Source organism: Cebus imitator, unplaced genomic scaffold (genome assembly GCF_001604975.1).
Source record: "Cebus imitator isolate Cc_AM_T3 unplaced genomic scaffold, Cebus_imitator-1.0 Scaffold1921, whole genome shotgun sequence".
In the NCBI taxonomy this organism is placed as follows: Eukaryota; Metazoa; Chordata; class Mammalia; order Primates; family Cebidae; genus Cebus; species Cebus imitator.
Window position 1 is genome coordinate 51,521 of NW_016109236.1, and position 5,058 is coordinate 56,578.

The window sequence follows — 5,058 nt, forward strand, 5'->3', positions numbered from 1 at the left end:
TCTTCTGGCATAATTCAACACCTTAATACACTGGTTTCCACCTTTTCTAGTGAAATAGCATTTATGATTTTGTACGTAAAAAGTACAATTTTATTTTCAATCCTTCTTTACACACCCAGCATGGTTGGGGTCTGAATTGGAATCTTATGTGCCCACCTAATCCTTTTCCCAAGATGAGCACTGTGACAACGGACTTCTGTGCAAGCGGCAGTCAGCCAGAAACCATAATAGGCCTTGAACACATGGGAGCTTATTTCACTGTCACAGTTGAAACTCCTTGAATTGACTCCATGACAGCTGCAAATCGGCTACATAGGTCAAAGGGAGAATGGGGTTGAATAGTTGGAGGCTCCTTCAAGACGATGATTTCTGCAGAAGGATCTAGAAGTCTGGGTAGAAACTCCCCTAGGCACAGCTACAGATTTTCTGCAATATCTTGCCCAAGGTAAGAGCACCAATGGTTTCTCATGACTTCAATGGCATCCAGGTCATCCTTGGAGACGTCATTATTGATGATAAGGTGAATGCAGGGGATGATCAGCTCATTCATCACATTAATGCCCTCGGTTACAGAGTGATCATCATTCATTTCAAAGAGAGACGCTGCTTTGGCATTCAGCTCCAGAAGATACTTCCTTCAGTATAAAGCAATCATGGACTCCTTGACCCCCTGGCAAGGCCCCTTTATCAGCAGGGCAGCATTGCTCTGGTAGGCATATACCAGGTAGGAAAGTGCCTCTTGGTACTTTCCTTTTTGATAGAGTTCTAGGCCTGTTAGGAGGTACACAGATACTTTTCAGAACAAACTATAAGCTTCATGCCACTTCTTGTACTCTTCCGTATTCATGTCATCTGGACCAATTTCCTTCAGTTTCGCTTGAGCCACCTTCATAATGCTGATTAATCTTTCATCATAGCTAAGATTTTTATCTGCAAACTGTTCCAGAAGAGTTCGTTCTACTACCCTTTTGGGTGCTTCATTGTGGAAGAAGTAGACAAGGACATGTTGAAGTCGAGGATCACTGTGAGAGATGGGGGTCTCTTAGGCAAGCTGATAGAGCCTGGAGTATTCCTCATGGAATGCCTCACTCAGTGCTGCTTCTACACCGCTCTTCTCATAGGCACGGGCTGTGTTTGCAATAGCCTGGGCAGCCTGCTCCTTTACAATCATAGCATGCTCAGATGACAAGCAGCGAACCCCATGAGAAGAGGCTACTGAAGGCTCTTGTGATGTAGAGAAGTCCTGTGATGAGAAGTTGGAGGACTCCATTTGAGGGATTTTGCAAGATTGCTCTTCTTTCCACTCCTCTACTTCTTGCTCAAATCGCCAGTTATCCTCCTGAATGTAATGGTTAAGTTCCACAGATAAGGCTTCCTAACATTTGATCTGACTCATTTGGGGCTGCCTCTGCGTTGAAGTGGGGTAGTTTGTCATTAATGTACATCAGACAGTAAGCACTAACATTTCTCAGGCCCCCATAGGAATCTCTTTCAACTTCTTCCCAGGAAGATTCAGTAACAGAGATGTCATTGTACTTGAGCCATCTCTGACTGGGCTGATTATAGATATGGGCCCAATAGTGTCCAGCATTTGCTTGTCCTTCATGAACAAGAACTGCATGCAAGCAATAAGGCATCTGACGAAGGAGAGGATCACAGTACATCTGCTCAACAGCCTGAGTAGTACTTGCAATACGATTCTTTAAATCTTGTATATCTTGTTCAATCTCACTCCTCCACCTCTGAAGACAAGTCTTAACAAAGTTTATCTCCTCATCTGTGACTGTTCTTGGAGCTGGCTGTGCAGGCATTTCCATGGAAGACCGAGAAGATATAAGTGGTTTAGACTTGTGTTGAGAATCTTCAGGAGAAGAAAAGGTACTTTCAACATCCTGAGAAGAGCTTTCTGTACTCGTACTTTCCTTTGATGTCTGGTCAGGAACCGAGCAGTGCACTGAAGAAAGTGGTAATGTCATGTGTGTGTCACTTTCAGGTGGACAGCTTTCTGAGGCAGGTTTTGTACTAGCAAATTTAATAACATATTTCAGCATGTCAGGGAGCGGGAACCGAGCTGGGCCTGAGCCATATTTCACATACCTTTCCAATTTTTGCTGCCGAACTTTTATTTCCTCCTTCAACTTTCGAATGCACTCTCTCTTATTCCAAATAAGCTCTTTGCTCCTTTACATGTACCTGTCCATATAAATAATCTGAGGAAATTCCAGCTTATTGTGATTTTTCTCTGGCTGACCAAGGGACTGATTAAACTCAAACCATGAGAGTTCAAAAGTCAATACCGGAGGTAGCTTTGTAAACCAACGCTCTTGTCCATACTTCACCAAGTGATCAGAGGGAAGAAGCTCAACATCACCCTCCACCATGGCTCCTTCCAAACACTCCTCTAAGTTGCGATAACCATTTACCTGAAGAGGATACTGGCCGAAGATCTCATTGTTACAAAAGGGTTTTCCTTCACGAACCCCTTCAGTCAGGAGAGTACCATAAACAGCTGCACCACTGGATTTTCAGATTTGTTCCTGGGACTGTTAACAGTAACAGCTAGCTGGAATGTGTCCTGTAGCCAATCCAAGAGCTTGTGTGTGAATTCACTCACATCTTGCTGCTGTTCCTCAGATGACCGGAATGCTCCCTTTAATAGAGCCAGGGTTGTGGACGGGTCTGCAAATTTTCTATTTGATCCCATTAGAGCAAACAAATACTGAAGCGCTTGCATAAACATGACATTTCTCTTTTCTGTGTGATTTCGACAATTTTCAAGTACATTTTGTGGCAGACTATAACTGAGAACAAGTCTTCAAAATTCAGGCAATTGAAAGAGAGACTGAATAACAGCACTAAACCAACATGTATTGCCAACATTTTTCAGCCCAACTGACCAACCATCAACTCTCCTCCAATCATTGGGATTGGGGTTTTCTCCCCACACTTCACAACGTTTTCTCTTTGAGCGCTTAGTTTCTGCAGAGGTTGCTTCATGCATCCTGTTAAGATCTCTTCCATCAGCTTGAATTTTGGGAGACTCCAGTAGACTCAAAGCAATGGTAGCCTGAAGATCATCTTTGTTATCATGAGTAATGTCTATCACTTCGAGCCGTGGCTGTCGGCCGCGCTGGCTGCGTCATCCTGCTGCACCTCCGCAGTCATGTCCGAGGCATCCCGCCGCGGGTCACCCGTTTCCCACCGCCAACGCTGCCGTCAGCCCAGCCTCGCAGAACTAGGCCCCGGCCACCAATTTTTTTTTTTTTTTTTTGACTCAACTGTTTGGCATGGTGTTGTCTTTTACACCTGGCCCCAGTTAATAGAAGAGATGTTGACTCTCATATCTAGTCTTAGGACAACAGATAAAGCCCTGAGTTTCTTACTTTTACACAGGTCACAGAGAATTACACCCCTCCTGCCTATTGTGTAATGCCCTCGGGTTGTACAGAGAGTATCAAAACAAAGCCCAACTCAAAATTGAGATTGTGAATCTCTTATGCACACACAGCCCACAGTTTGCTATTAAATGTGAACAAATCCACTGATGAGGTCCTGAATCCCACTCCACAGAAGCAGTGCACAGCTGGAACTGTTACTGTCATATGTGACAAGCAGGATGGTGACTCATTTGTGAACCCAGCTCACAGGCACACTGATGACTGTCAGACCTGGATCCAGCCAATAAAAAAGGTGTGGACTCTTATTCCTGAACTCAGGGAAACATGTGGGACCATGAGTTTATACCAGTATGAAGGCCTCAGCACGGGTTTTTACTCTCAGGCATACCATATGAAGCCCTTGAGTTGTGCAGAGGGTGTCACATAAAGGCCCAGCAAACAGGTGAGATTGTGATACTTCTATGTACACACAGCATTCAGTGAGGCATGTCATCCTTCCATATAAACATAGTCCATTATTGAGGTTCTGAGGATTACACCCAGATTAATTGAAAGTTAATATTGTGACTCTGGATTGTGGATTAGTCCATAGATAGAATGGCTACTTTCAAACCAAGACTCAGCACTCCTGTGAGGCTGTGACTACCCTGATTAGACACTTTCTCCAGGTGAGTTTGGAACTCTTATGCATGAATTCTCTTCACCATTGCAATTGTGAATTGATACTCAAACACAATGTACAGAGAATGCTGTCTCTTATACAGTGGGACTGACAATCTCATCTCTGGATCTTCCTGCAGGTGTGACTGTGGCATGTATTTTTTCTCAGCACCTGATTGATTTTACTTTCTTGCCAGACTGTGCCCAGCCTACATTTGGAATTATGACATATACCTGGCCCAAACACCTAGGTGACATGGCCATCCTGCCTGAACCAAGCCCACAAGACTACTTTTCTTCTTGTGCCCTACCTCCAGTAAGGTTTATGACACATATATGGGCATATTACTGAGATTAAATAACTCTCCTTTCATGACTGGGCCCTGTTAACGGGGAATTTTGATATTGCTGGGCCCAGCACCTAGGTGATGTGACTCCCTTTGCTTCATGGGCCCTGCCTACACAAAGAATTGTGACACATTGCTGGACCAAGCACCAAGATGATGTGATTCTTTTGCCTGGACTCTATCCACAGTGGAAAATGTGACATATTACTGAACCTAGAACAAAGGTGATGTGACTTTCCTATGTGAGCCCTGTTACTGAGAGATATTGACATTTTCCTGGCCCAGCATTCAGGTGTTGTGACTTTTCTCCCTGGTCCTGCTCACAGGTGGGATTGTGACCTATACCTAGGCCCAAGCAACAGTCATAATAATTACTTTTTTACATGGAGCCAGCCAATAGGAGAAATGTTGACTTTCATAGGGAGACTTAGTGCAATAAGTAAGGTCTTTGGTCTCCTAATTTTAAAAGGTCACAGAAGGTTACAACACTCACATGTATTTTATAAAGGTCTTGGGTTGTAGAAAGACTGACAGCAGGCCGGGCGCAGTGGCTTACACCTGTAATCCCACCACTTTGGGAGGCTGAAACAGGCACATCACAGGTCAGGAGTTAAAGGCCAGGCTGACCAACATGGTGAAACCCTGTCTCTACT

The 5,058-nt window shown here is 44.3% G+C and overlaps 1 pseudogene across 1 annotated transcript; it reads right to left on the bottom strand.

Annotated features, from left to right (window-relative positions):
- Positions 1-250: 250 nt before the first annotated feature.
- On the bottom strand, positions 251-3,122 carry LOC108299109 (annotated as a pseudogene). Its single transcript, XR_001822818.2, has one exon. The product of XR_001822818.2 is annotated as a ubiquitin carboxyl-terminal hydrolase 28-like (transcript).
- Positions 3,123-5,058: the final 1,936 nt, after the last annotated feature.